The 15,071-nt window shown below is 36.0% G+C and overlaps 1 protein-coding gene across 1 annotated transcript in view; it reads left to right on the top strand.

Moving 5' to 3' along the window:
• EDIL3 (EGF like repeats and discoidin domains 3) overlaps positions 1-15,071 on the top strand; it is a 238,317-nt gene that overhangs the window by 100,490 nt on the left and 122,756 nt on the right. The window lies entirely within an intron of this gene.

Below are 15,071 nucleotides of genomic sequence, written 5' to 3' on the forward strand. Positions count from 1 at the left end.
ATTAATTGGCAATCCATTAGCTGGGGAGTATTTAAAGGAAAAAGAAGACAGTGTACCAGAGAAGGATGCCACTGAGCAGCCTAACATATTTGAAATGGCACTGAGTTGTACAAACTCAGCGAGCTAAAACATCAAATAAATGGGGAATCGCTTTATGGTGGCTTGTTAAAAGAAGGAAAGGCCTCCAGAGGAGCAAAAGAGAAAAGGTGAGGGGAGTGAATGAAGAGAGGAAGATGGCAAGGAAGGATTGAACACTGTTTACAACGCTAACCTACAACTTGGGAGCAATATAAGTAATTAGGATACAGCAGGGAATAATAAATGAAAGGACAGAGAACAAAGCCAAGAGTAGAATGTGAGAGAGTTAAGACTAGAACTGAATACAGAAAGAAGCAAAAGGGAGCTTTAAACATGAGTGTAGCAGCAAAATGAGCAGGAAGGAGGACTGGAATAAGAAATAACGCTGCAAAAGAGAGAAAAAAGAGGAATTTGGGGAAAAAATGTAGAGTACACACACACCCCAATGGACCATGCATTCTAATTACTAAATATCAACACTTTCAACTCTCCATTTCTTGAGAGATCTGTCAGTCTTGGAGTTTTCATGGAAAGTGTTCTAGCAGAAACCTACTGCAGCTATTCAACAGAAACATTAGAAAAGGATGTGTTTTCACTTAGGAAAGAACAAAACCCCCAGTCTTTTTCCCTTTAGGGAAATGGTTTAAATACTCATATTTTTTTAGAGCATCTCCCAAAGACTTGGCCTCCCTCTTTGAACACCACTGCTGGTTTTGTGAGAGCCCCTGTGATCTGGCCAGGCTACCCAGAAACATCAGCTGAAAACGTTCAAGAGGAGGAAAGTGGAATTTATAACACAGCCACGTGGGCTGCACTACAGATATGATTTATACTAAGAGAAAAATCCATGCATAAAGTGCAATCTGACATTAATTTCTAGCTTAAAAACTTTAGAAGCAATGCTAGCTCTTCAGATGCTCCCTAATTTATGATTCCTATTGATTTTGCTGTAAGATATGACCAGATGTTGCTGTTTTGAAAGTACACAGATTAGTTCTGCACTCTTACAGGTTTGTTTTAATACAACTTATTTCACAGATTTTATTGGCATCTGTAAAACTGTGGGTTCTGCTTAAAGCAGATTCCCTTCCCTCAGGGCAGGAATGCAGCCATGCAGTTGCAGGGCTGCAGAAAAATAAATAGAAACTGCATTCAAAACCTCATGGACTCACCTAGAGCCTTTCAGTGGCATGTGCCTGGTGGGGACAGTTTTATACAATACCAGGTTTTGCTCTTTTCCACAAAAAATATGCAGCAATTTTCCGCCAGTTAATGAAATTTTTCTAATCATTGTCTAATCATAATCAATGCACACAGTATTTTTCCAACAAATGCCTTCACTTGTGAAAGAACATGAGGTAGGATAAATTGCGTCGAATATTTTTGTGAAGACTTTAAAAATTATTTTGATATTCTATGAAAATTACAAACTGTTAATTGACCTGTGATCAGGACCAAAACTAAAATCTCCTTTCCTGTTTAATCAAAAGGATGAAACACTGTTGTTTCCCATACTCTGCTTTTTGGGATAGGGCCTAGCTGCTCTGACAATGCCATCTGTGAGGAATCTTGTAGAAGCAAAGTTTTAAAATAAAAAATTTTACTTTGAGCATTGTAACCAGTAAAGTGAAGATTAATAATCCTGTAATAATAAGTGCCCTGTAATTATCTCCCTATAGAAATTATATTTCACTGGAGTTCCTTGAGTTTCAGAGTGCTTCAGACTAATTATGAATTCTAATTATAACCCCATGTTTTCACCCAAGTTACTTTACAAGGAAAGATAAAGGAGTTTTTTTCAAGGAGTTTTTCCTCACAGTTTCAACAGTTTTCCTTAGCAATGCCTCTGGGTAAGCATTATTCCAGATCTCTTTTTTCTTCCCAGTTATACCTATGATCTTATGTCCTTATGGACACCTAAACTCTATTTTGAGACACTTCACCATATTCTTCATTTGTTTTCACTTAAAATCTAATAAAACAATTGAATTAAATTATTGTTTAATTAAATAATTATTTAATAGAAGTAGGAAAATCTCAGGAAAATTCTCTCTTTTCCATGTGTTTTTTTTCCCATCTATAAGTAACAAGAGTTTTTGAAAGCTGTTTGTTGAGCCAGGAGGAGACTCCTTTGTTGACAAGTATTTTTCAAAGCCTAATGTAGCAAGGAACTCCTGCTGGATGTCCTGCTGTTTGAAGCTTTTCATCCCAAAAATGTTTCCCCATGGTTTTATGGATTCCTCAAGGAGCCTGGAGTAGTTTCTACAATTATTAAAGGGTAATTCTTCCAACACCTGATGAGACAGAGCACAGCAGTTTGTTCACTTGCCTCTACACACTGATTTTGACTGAGGTAATAAATACATCTCCTTTGAGATCACCACTTAACTGGAGCCATTCCTTGCCTCTGCCACTGATATAATAATAATAATAATAATAATAATAATAATAATAATAATAATAATAATAATAATAATAATAATAATAATAACTATTATTCCTATTCCTATTCCTATTACTATTCCTATTACTATTACTATTATTACTATTATTATTATTACTTTTTAAAAATTATAATGCTTTAGGAAACGTAGCGTTTTCATTTTTGCCTTCCATCTATATAACACGCAAACACATTTAAAGTTTCATGGTAATAAAAGCTCTTTTAAAGGGTGAGATCTGCTATTGTCTTTTAAGTTTAGGTGTTGTAGAGATTAAAGATTCACTACATGGCAGGGCCTCCTTCTTCAAAGACATTGCTAAAAAATAATCCCTTCAACAACCTTGTGGCAGAGTATATAAGCTGCATTGAATATTTGTGTATCTAAGAAAAATTATATTACCCTTCCAAAATTCCATGTGAGATCTACCCTGTTCCCTCTTTATTTAGATTTTTTGACTTACATAGAAGTTATTTTAGCATGTTTTTCCTAAAGAAGTAAATAACATAGGGGGGGAAAAATCACTTTTGAGAAAGAATAAAAGCTGAAAATGCTTTATCAAATGAAAGAGACTTTGGCTGCAAAAATCTATAGAATTAAGTTTATTTTATTAAAGGAAATTAATGGAATTTTAGCAAATGGAAGAGCACAAGTTCCAGGATGAAAGTTGTACAAGACATAGTAATTACAGTTATCAAAAAGTCATGAGAAATAGAGATCTAAAACTACTAAGAGTTTACCCATAACTGCTTATCCATTACCCTTACTCTAGGAGCATGGTGTTAAGCAATACCTGAAATATAATTCCAGAATAAAAATCAAAACAGAAGTTACATGCTTTGTTTTGGTTCTGCTAGGAGAACTCCAGGTTTCTCTGGTGCTTGTTTTCTTCCTTGGATCTCATGTGTTTAACTTTTTAAAGAGGGATACCAAAACATCTTGTGTTGTTGTTTGTCTTTTTTTTAACAGAATTTTAAAAAAAAAGATGGTTTACAGAAATAAAATAGATTTTAAAAACTGAAAAATTAAAGGTAATGTAAATTATTTCAGTCAGTAGATATTTTAAAGCTGACTTGCTTGGCAGAGCCTTGATGACTCTTAGGAGAATATATCTGTGCAATTATTGGATCCTCAGAGACATGTAGAGTTTAAAAAAAAACCCCAAACAACAGAAGGGAACTTGTGCTATAAAAATGTTGTAGAAGAATTAGTTATCTTTATCTAAATATCTTTGCATTTAAAAAGGTACTGGACTGTCATTTTTTATAGATTTAAAACCCTAGACATATTAGTATTAAAATCCCATGTAGCAGTTGAATATTGCTTTGATATTCAGAATATCAAATTTTCATAGTTTTGATTTTTTTATAACAATATAAAATATTGTAATCAATTTTTCCTTGTCTTTCCATGCTTCATGTCAGAAAATTCTTTTGCCCTTTGGTTATTGCCCTGCTCATCAGAGAGCAGGTGAGATCCATCTGGTTAAAGTTCTGGGCACTTTGTGTCTCTGCTTCTCAGGGAATGAGGCTAAGAATTGAAATTAAAAATATTTGAGATCATACTGGCATTAATATTTACATGAAAATTATGCTTATATCCTTATATAAAAACTATACCATGTCTCTGTCCTTAAAATACTTAGCTGATGTGGGTTTGAAATTGGGTTTCACAATTTCACAGAAGGGTCTCTCTTCTCCATGAAAATAATGCCCAGAGAGGCCTTATTAAGGGGCATTTATTAATTGGGAAAAAAAGGAAAATTAAAAAAAAGAAAATTAAAAAAAAAAGAAAATTAAAAAAAGGGGGGGAAAGTGCCTTTTTCAGTGGTTACTATGATTAGTTTTGGACCCGGTGATCTTTTTGGTCCCTTCCAACCCAAACCATTCTATGATTTCATAGAATGAAAAAAGAGAAACCAAATCAGATTTTTCTGGGTTTTTTGTTTTTTGGTTTTTTGGGTTTTTTTCAAGTTCTTGAAATGAAACTTTAAAAATAAAAGCACGACATGTTTAATCTGCTTTCTGTGTCACCCTCGAAGCATCAAGGGTGTGTCTGGTCAAGACTCAAGGACCTCAGTTTCCTGCCCACTGCACAGCAGGACCCGGAGTCGTGGTTTCCACAGAGATTCTGCTGCGGTGTGCAAAGCTCTTCCATTTCACACATTTCAAAGAGGGAAATCATCTCTCAGAATTATTCTAAGGGAAAGGATTTGCCATTCCCCCAGGGACTGTACCACAGATTTACTGTCTTGCTGAACTTGGTTTACGCATTTGTAGCAATTCCTTTTCGTTTTTTTTTCTCCAACTGCATATTTTATTTTTTTTCCAGTGCCTGCAGCTAGCTTGCTAATTACTTTTCCATCTATTCCAAGCAAAATACAGACTAAATCAGAAAATTATGTAAAGGTCATATTGAACCCCATTCTGATGGAAATGAGGCTTATGCAGTAAAAATAGTCCTAGATGCCAGGTGGCACTGAAGGCTATTGGAGCAGCCTGTCATATTTAAAAGCTGGAAATCTTGCATAGGTCAGGAATGAAAATTAATTCGTATTTTTAGCCTATCCCTTAGTGACTGTCCATCCACATATCATAAAAATAACAGTTTGGCAAAATGGCTTGCTTCTTTCCAAGATTGACAAAAAAAGTGAGCTAGGAGTTTGAAATCAGCCTGCAGTGCTGGCAGCTGCCTGAGAAACTCAGACATGGGCATTTTTCTATAACCTGCACAGTTTCAGAGAGTGGTATTTGTGGTGGTTATACAATAGTCATCCCAGTGTACGAATAAAGTGGGAGATCATACAGTATCCCCTAAACCAGGCACTGATTCCTGTAATGAGCTTTTCCTTCCGTCTGCTTTTCCCTTCCTTTCTTGCCTGAATTTTGAGGCAGATGTTTTCCAAGATGAAGCTTTTCATGCCAGGCATCTGCCTCAGACTGATCAAGGCTAGGTTGGATGGAGGTCTGAGAAACCTGGTTTGGTGGAAAATGTCCCTGCCCATGGCAGGGGGTGGCACTGGGCGATATTTAAAGTCTCAATCCAAATTCTATGATTTTATGAGGTCTGTAACAAACAGAGTGGTTTTACACAGGTGCAGCTCTTCCCATCTGGGAAGCAGCATTTCTCAAAAAGAGATTTTGTAGGTGTCTAGTCCTTGCCAGGACAGATGAGAAGAGTAGGACTAGTTCTAGCTCTGGGCAGCTAAGACAAGTGAATAATAAACATCCAAATATTATTATTTGGTATTTATTTCTTCATCCTCTGTAGATGAGGAAGGAATGAGAAGATGAACGAGGTACTGTTCTGGTTGCTGTAGGGATCTCAGTGAACCATGTCAGTGGCATGTGTGCTGGCAATCGGAAGGTGGAATTTGGTGGGAATGTTCATTGAAAGTTGGAGTGGGGATGAAAAAATTTTCTCTGGTCAAATATTTGGATTACCTGTCACTTAAGATTCCCATCCTGCCATTAGATGTGTGGAAAGTGAAATAAAAATAAGCAAATACTAATAAAAGCAAACCAAGCAGAATTAGTGGTTGGTTGAGGATTTAGTAGCAGGTTAACAAGCCAAATGAAAAGGACTCTAATCAAATATAGCATCACAAGGAGTCGTACTTTATGCTTATTTTGGGTTTAAACATCTTATGACCATCTTTAAAGCGCTGGATTGACTGTGGAAACATAATATTGAGGAAGAAATTTCACTCCTTTACTGTGCAAATTTAAGTGATTTTTAGTTGTCATGGCTGTGTATTGTACATCAATTCAGGAGGCAAAAAACATATTGAATAATGATCCGTTTCTAGAAAAGCTGTTCCTGTTCAACAGAAGAAAATTATTAATTAAAATAAATGTAATTAAGAATTATTAGTTCTTACAACCACACCTTTTCAATAACTAATATTTTATTACATCAGAGTGTTAAAAAACCTGAGCTTAAGCAGGTTAGATGGCTGCTAAAGAAAGCACGGAAAGCTCTCTGGCAGGTGGCAAAATATAGAGAGCACGGCTGAACTGAGAGAATTTGGTACTTCTGTTAAAGTCAGCCTCCTCTGAGGCTGATTGTATAATCAGGATCTTGTGTTTTGAGATCTTTAAGTCTGTCATAGCTTGAACGGAAAAAATATGTTGAAGGAAGATATGTCCTTGTTATTTTAAAAAACAGTGAAATGTTGCTTGTCACAAACATTGGGCAGGACTAAACAGCCCTCTTTAAACTGTACCACTGAAACAACATAACAGGTAAAATTCAGATGCATTTCTTATCATAAAGAGAATATAAATTGCTTTAGGTGCATGGAAATATCAAGCAAAGGCTTGAATGAGTTCACTCAGACAGGACCATGGGGATTTCTGCACATATACAGCAACTTCTTAGATGATTTCTTGCAGTAACAAATATGTACAACTTCATTCACATCACTTTTACTCATATATTGACTTTTCATATGGCAATCACTCTTTGCAAGAGCCAAGGCCTTCCTGTTTTGTTTTGTCTTAGAAATGTAATAGATTATTTTTATTGTATATTGTTTTGAAGTTTTACTAATGCAATGAAAATGAATTTTACTTTTTTCTACTGGAAATCTTTTAGATAAACTATGCTTTAACCGAGAGCATGAATGTCCTTTATTTGGCTTGACAAAAGCCTAATATGATATGTAGCCTTCACCTGCCTGTGTATGAGTAGTCATATATACATTTGTAGTAATTAAAAAATTATTTTGAAAACAACTATTTTTTCAGATTTTTCTCTTCTGTTTTTTTTTCTATTGTCTGCAGTAGTCTTCCTTATAAATAAATGCCATGTGACTTCAAAACAAAATCATGGCAAAACCATTTACATGCAATCTACAGCACTGTAAAGCAATAAAATGCTAAATGACAATTGTCAGAGTGACTGAAGATAAGAGGCCAAAAGATTTCCCAGTCCAGCTCTTATTCCAGACACAACTTCCACTGGCTGCCATGGGAGTTGTGGCTGTGTGGCAACTGTTGGGATAAAAATAATAATTATGAAATTGCAATATGCCCCAACTATGAACACAGTTGTAATTTTAATTGTAACATGCTCCAATGAATGTCCAGTTTTCTATTACTAAAAGTATGCTAGCATGAAATCTACCTTTATATACTTTGAAAGTTATTTGTGTCAAATACCCTGAGAAATGCCTTGGAATTCCTGAAGTTTTATTGGAATGGCTGCAATAGCTACAAAGAAGAAGACACAGCCCAAAACCAAAAAGGTCTGGGTAGAGATTTATGTATTCAATTTTCCTGCAGCACTGTGTTTTAACAAAGCATGAATTAACACTCCACAGTAATATTACAAGTCAGTGTTACAGTTATTCATGAATTTCATTAGTTTCAACTTTTCAACAGAATTTCATCCTGTTCAAACTGCAGAACAGTTTATTTATTAATATACACTAAGCGAAAGAGTGAGAGTATTTCAGTATCTCTCCATGTTGGCCAAAAATGTCTCAATTTTATTTTTTTAATCCAGCCTCCTAAATGACAAAACACTTCTATTACTTTTTTTTTCCTGCAAAACAGGAACGTTGGGCTTTTCTTTTATTAAACAAAACACAAATCAAACATCCTGCCAGGTGTGTGTTCTGCTCAAACCTCCTCTGAGCAGGAGCAGGGAGAGAAGGTGCAAAGCAATGTGTTTCTCACCAGGTCTTGTTTCCATCTCAAGTTTTTGAAGAGCAACGCAGGCCATACAATATCACATCTTAAGAAATTCAAAATAAGTTTTTTGCCTCAAACTGTTTTAAGTCATGCAGTTGGATGTGTCTGTCAAGCTACCTATGACCCACCTGAGGGTGGACACCAGAAAGGCTCTGTGGCTCTGATGTCAGAACATTTTTGCTTTTAAAAAATTTCTTTCATCTATTTGTAGCTCTGTAAAGTATCATTGCATAATTCTACAGTTTCTTCAGAGGGAGGCCAAAACAAGGTGGGGGGATTACCACATTGTATGTTCTTCTAACTGGGGATTCTCATCAATTATGTTACTTTGATAAACGGATAAAAGTGTCAAAGCCCTGTATCACATGTGCTTTTGGCCATAAGTGCACCTGGAGGACCTTGAATAAACAGTGACATCTTTTTATCACTTCAATCTTGGTTTGCTCTTTTAGGGGCTATAAGGCAAGATCTCCAATGGAAGCGTGCCATGCCATTCCCTAAAGGAATAAATTATTTCCCTAGAGAGTGCTGCAGCTCAAGCCCCAACCCTGGAAGGCAAAATTTACCTGTGCTGAGAGCTGTGCTTGAACTCCTTATCACAAACTATTTACATTACTATTAAACACAAGCAGGAATTTCAACTTAAAGCATTAAAGCTTGTCAGAAAACACCAACCTGCAGTATTGCTGTGCAGGGCTTACTGCCATTAGCCACCCAAAAATAAGTCAGCGCTTCCATCCAGGTGCAACTGGCTTCACGTGAACCACATTAATCACAAGCAATTAATTTGAATTTGCGCTGTGGAAGTAGCTGGTGCAAAGGAAGCAGATCTCAAGAGATCCTGCTTGTGTATGTTCCAAACTGAAGGCTCGTGAACACAAACACAGGCTGTGATTTTAAGCTGGGATTCTCAATCAGTGTAGGTTTCTGGGTTGACAAAAAACCAATGTTTTTTGGAGAAAAAAGAGAAATTATTTCCTAGCTGGATTGTCTAGCTAGGAAAGGAGAAAGAGTTGGAGAATAGTGACAGAATCTGGAATTCAATAGGATTTAAGGTTTTTTACATGGAAATAGCAGGATTTGATGGCAGCTTGGGAAAAAAAGTGGAAGAGAAAAGGATATATTTCCTCTGTCCTATATCCTCAGGGAAATAAGTGACTGGAGTGTAACTCTTGTCTATTTCCCTTGGTTTCTGCTGTGGACAACTTTATGCCTGTTTGGACTATATATATTTCACATTTAGTGATTCTCTTTCATCACTTTTTAATAATATTTCATGTCCTGAGGATAACCACCCTCTGAGGTTCTCTTCTGCTGTTTCTGTGTCATTAATGCAGCACTAGCAATTAGGATCTGACTCATACAAATGTGAACAGCCTAAGTTTAGGCTGTGGCATTTTTTAGTTCCCACTGGAATCCTCAGCAAGAGGACTAACTGGATTTATTCTATTTGCTGTTATAATTAAGGTTCACATAATCTTTGCAGGGTTTTTTTTTCCATTTTCCAGTTATAGAGGCAAAAAAGGATGAGAAGTCCTCATCATTGGCAGTTTAAAGTGCAGTGAAACAATAAAAAATTACATCTTCATATATGATGACAAGAATTATGATGATAAAAACAACACTGTTGCACAGAAATCCCAATTGAAAGTGAGATTCTGCATTAGGTACCAAACAATATATAGTTTCTTTATTGCTGGGACTGTTTTATTTAAGCCATTATCAGTGCAGTAAACAGAGACATGGATTTGTTCCAATCATGTAGAAAATGGATTTGGAGAGTTTGTTTTAATGCAGAATCTGTACACATTAGCCTTTTCAGGACTGCACCTTTGAGCTAAATCTTCCAGACATCCCAACTGAAATCGAATTTAATATTTCTTTGAATATTTTAGCATTAAAAATTCAAGTCTGCAGTCCTTCAGCAAAGTTTTTACAAAATTATTCTCTCTGTTTGCAGAGGGTGGTTTGGTTTTCTGGTTGTTTTTTTTTTTTTCCCTGTTTGATGTAAACCAGACTCAACTGAAACATAAATTTGGAAAATATTTCTAATGTATGTTGGAGAATTTAGTTTTAATGAGACAAAGTAAATCACAAAAGGAGTGTTAGCAAACAAGATGCCACAGCTGGGTCAGAAAGACTGGGAGAAGTCAGTGACAGAGAAAGGATAATCTATGAGAAAAGCAGCAATGATGCTGCCTGAGTGGAAAGTTAAAGAAGGAAGAAGAGGCCTTGGAAATTTGTATTTTCTGTAAACTGATCAGGTGTTCCCTGGGAAGATAAAATCCTCCTGTGAAAGGCGATGCAGAGACGCAGAGCAGGTCTCACTTCAGCACTCACTAAGGAGGTTTGTGGGAGAGCTGGGGGGGGAAGAATACTGTGGGCATTATCCAAAAACAAATATTTGGGTGGCAAAGGGTACAAAGAGGTAGAAAACAGCATTGAAAATTGGCAAAGAAAGTTCTTAGCCTTGAAAGCTGAGAAATATGAAGAGAAATAATGGAAGACAACTTGGGGAAAATGTCTTGAATACTTTCCCCAGATTTTAGAGTATTTTCATGTCTCACCCTCTGCAAAATCACTAAAGTGCCTGCTACACTCACCGTGCCTTAAATTTGGGTATAATTTGCCATCAAAGGCTTGGGTGTGAAGTTTAAGACTCTTAAGGAAAGTCATTGTATATCCATCAAGTATAAATTGCTCCTTTACAGAAAATATTCTAGCTATTAGCTCAAAAAAGGTTGGGAGATGGCTGGACAATCCAGGTTAATTTTCTTCACTGTAGAAGAATTGTAGAGAATAGAATTGGAGGGAAACGTGCAGAAATGACCCAAAAGCCATTTTGCACTCAGAGGGTGAACTTTATCTTTTTCTGCATCCAGACAGAGACACCTTGATCATTATAATCAACATGCTCCATTTGCCGCATTAAAAACAAGATAAATATTTAATCACAGTGCAATTAAGTCTGGATTTCTGCCATCAGTTTATAATGAATATATAGGGAGATAGAATCTAATACACTACTAATTCACTTACAAGCCAGGCTGAACAGATTTTTTAAAAATTTTTTTCCCCCAGTGCTGGTATTTTGGGAATGTTCATGAGATGACAGTGTGTGTCATCTAATTACTTTGTCTGCTTTCATGCATTAACTGGAATAACATGCAGCAATCAGTTTTTGTTATCAATATTCCACATAAACTGTGAATGATGTTCTGCAGTGCCTGTTCTTTTCAGGTTTAAATAACCAAACAAAAAGCAAGGTGTAGGTCAATACAAATTTGTTGATGCAAAGTACATGTGTATCCCAGCAGTGAAATAGAAGCAACAGTAGCAAATTCAGAAAGGAATTTTTAGAAGGATAAGAAGGAGCTGTTGTGGATTGGTTTATTCCCTTTTCTTCTTACTTTACACATATTTGAATGTGTTGGGCAAGGAAGAATTTCTTGTTACATTTTAGAAGCTTTGAAGGATGAGTTCTAAATACAGCTTTATTATGATCATCATTATTAACTGATGATGGTCAGTTTGTCATGGTGCACCAGTATAAATGGAGTTGGGCCTAAAACATTTAGATGTTTATGTATTTTTTTAACATAGGATTACTTATAAATGAAAAAAAAAGATCTTTGAGTGAGAAGGAGCAAATACTGGACTACTTTCAAAGCATTAGTTCATTACTGCTGATGCTTAATACTTTAATACTTTAATACTTTTAATACTTTATTGGCAGAATGAGCACGTTGTCTAGAAGACATTTTCATGATTGCAGTGCCTTCCGAAGGTCGACAGCACATCTGCTGGGAACGTGCTCCTCCAATGTTCCCAAACTCTGCGCTGCAAGGCAGGCACCTGGGGATATCCAAAGTCTTCACAATAATATTGAATTAAAAACCAAAGCAGTAAATGTGAGGAAGATCAGAGACCCTCAGAAGCTTTTGTTGTATTCCTGACCTTTTTGTGCAATAAAGCAGATTTCTGCCAGAACCTGTAGGGACATTCCTGATGGATTTGAATGCTCGTCTGCGTGTCCCTGTGGAAGATGGTCCCTTTTGAATAGGATTAGATTATACTTTGGATTTGTGTCTGCTGAAGTGTGAATTGTGCAATCTCACATTTGAAGGGGCAGACCTTTCAAAAATCCATTTTGAGTTTTTAAAAGGGCGATGAGGAAAGAAACAGGTCAATGTACTTATGAAAAAAGGCAGTCTATCATCTGTGTGCATACTGGTGGTGAAATTTTTAAACATGTGAAGAAAACGTGTGTCACTTAGAAAATTGTATCAACTATAAAGACTCGGAAATTGAGCTCATCACAAATATTTGTAAAATATCTTGTGCAGATTTTTGCTCATTTCCACGGCGGGATGGTTCAGCTTTGTGCTCAGGTTGCAGGAGCTGCTGAGCAGAGGCAGGGCAGGGTTGGATTACCTAGATACTGAGCCTGATTCAGTGTGATAATCCTTATTTCCCTCCCCATGGGCAGCTTGTGCCATTCTGCTGGCTCCTGCAGCAAGGAGGCCGATTCTTGCCTTCCCATGAAGGTGAAATAAGTTGTCTGTGACACTGGCTGCCTTTGCACACACTAATTCCAAAACACAGGAGCTCCTGCTAAGTGAGCTCTGTCACTGCTTATTTGGAAGGTTTCGCTTTGCTGAGGAAGCACCTAAAGTGTCATGTATTATCCAAACACAGAGGAAATCTTCCAACTTAGGATGTTAAAACTGTGTGAGAGATCTCTGGTGAAGATTTCAATTTATCAGATGAGGAAAAACGCTATGTGACATCCATATAAGGCCAAGAGGAACTTAAGCTGTTGCCAAAAGTCAAGGAGCTGGAGAGTACTTTCCTTTAAAATGAAAAGGAAAATTATTTGATATGTTTTATTAGTTTGATGATAGCTCGCAATATTTGTTTTGATGGGATTTGCAGCTTATTATATCATCAGAATACCATTATCTATTAATCCTACTTCAGTAATATTCCACAAAGTAAATGAAGCAATTAGCTTTGTATCTTTACCTTGATGTATATTAAGGTCAATATCTAATTTAGTGTTTTTCATTAAAGTAATATTACTTCTGCATGAAGAGAAAATGGATTGATACCATCAAACGTGCTAAGATTTTTTTATTTCATTTCACTTAATTTTACTCGTAAAAAAAGTGGTTATTTTGCATGTTTCACTCCACTGGAGTACACATTTTTTTCTTTATTTTCTCCTTATATTTTTCATATTTGTTATTATCACTTACACTTGACTTAGTAAGAAAAAGTGGACTTTGATTTTTTGATAATCTGTTTTAGCATACTTTTGAATTCAGAGAATCCAAGTGTGTGATGAAGATGGCCTGATGTTGATTTCTTGTTTAATGACATCCCCTGTAATTTTTGCTTCCCACCAAACCATCAGCAGATTTTATATTTGGCAAAAACAAATGCTTATGCTGGTTTTCTTAGAGGCAGATGGCTATCACTAAACTGGTTTCCTTGCTTTCCTGGCTTTATCTTCTCTAGACAAACTCATGGTTTCTCTCAGATATGCAGTTTCCACTGCGGTAAGGCATGATACAAGATTTTATTTTGAATTTTTCGTTGACTCTACTTGTGAAATGAGAAAACAGATAACATGGTTCTGCCTTGAGCCCCTCTGCAGCTCTGCTGAGGATGCATTTATTTGATTCATACCTCCATGAAATCTCAGAGGTTTTAGTAAGAACATCTAAAATTTAAAACCTGCTGCACTTTAAGTTAACTTTCAATATTTTTTTCAAAAACAGCATGGGATTTCAATTGACTAACAGGATGATATATTTTGGACTATACTTATTATGTTGGCTGATACCCCTGGAACTGAACAGAGAAGAACTCAAAAGAGCAGCAAAGTGAACAGATCTATTACTTTGAGTGCACAATTAATCTTGCTGACATTATTTTATATGAACGTGGATAAAAATGCCTGGAAACCACACCATTGAATTCCTCTGCTCATTAATATTGATCAAATGTTGTTGTTCTCTTTGTGTTGGAAGCCACTTAAAGATTACCTGTAAAAGTATTACAACACTATTGATTTACAAAGAAACCCAATCAATCCCTGAAGTCCACTGTTTTTGAAAATTAGTTGACATATTCAGTTTGTTATTTTGCTGGTTTGTTTGGGGGGTTTTTGTTGGGTTTTTTTGTTAGTTTTTTAGGGGGGTTTTGTTTGCCTTTTTTTGTTTTGGGTTTTTTTTTTTTTTTGGTAAAAAATTATATTTGTGGACTTGCTGCTATAGATCTGAGTAACAGACCATATTAATCAGGCCGTCATAGAATTAATTATCCAGAATTTAACACCATGTTGTTTAAAAGCCTAGACATCCCTATGGAAGTTGGCTGGGATGTCTCCTCATGTGCCATCTGTGCCCAGATCTTATACACTGCATTTTTGGTGCTTCAATGGAATGATGGCAGGATTAGGCCCCAGATCCTTCCAAACACTTAAATCTGCAGAAATTGAATAATTGGGTCCTGTAGGCTCAGTTAAAATTAATTAATTAACTAATTAATTAATTTTGAGGTATCATATTAGGGTGTTCATGCAATTTAAATAAGCTCAAGATGTGTGAACTTAAATTTTGGTCCTTTGAAGAATTAGGAGAAGCAATGGTAGGGTGGCACAGGCTTTTTAATTTTCAATCATTCATTCATTCATTTCAAACACAGCGTTAGTCTGACCCATGCCTTTATCAATTAATAAATGTAAATTAGTCAAAACTATGTCACTGTAATTTTTTAATTTGAGCACAAATAATGACAGTGTTTTGTTGCTCTAAAAATAATTTTTGAACTACCAGTTTCTATGAATAAC

Source organism: Zonotrichia leucophrys, chromosome Z (genome assembly GCF_028769735.1).
Source record: "Zonotrichia leucophrys gambelii isolate GWCS_2022_RI chromosome Z, RI_Zleu_2.0, whole genome shotgun sequence".
Classification (NCBI taxonomy): domain Eukaryota; kingdom Metazoa; phylum Chordata; class Aves; order Passeriformes; family Passerellidae; genus Zonotrichia; species Zonotrichia leucophrys.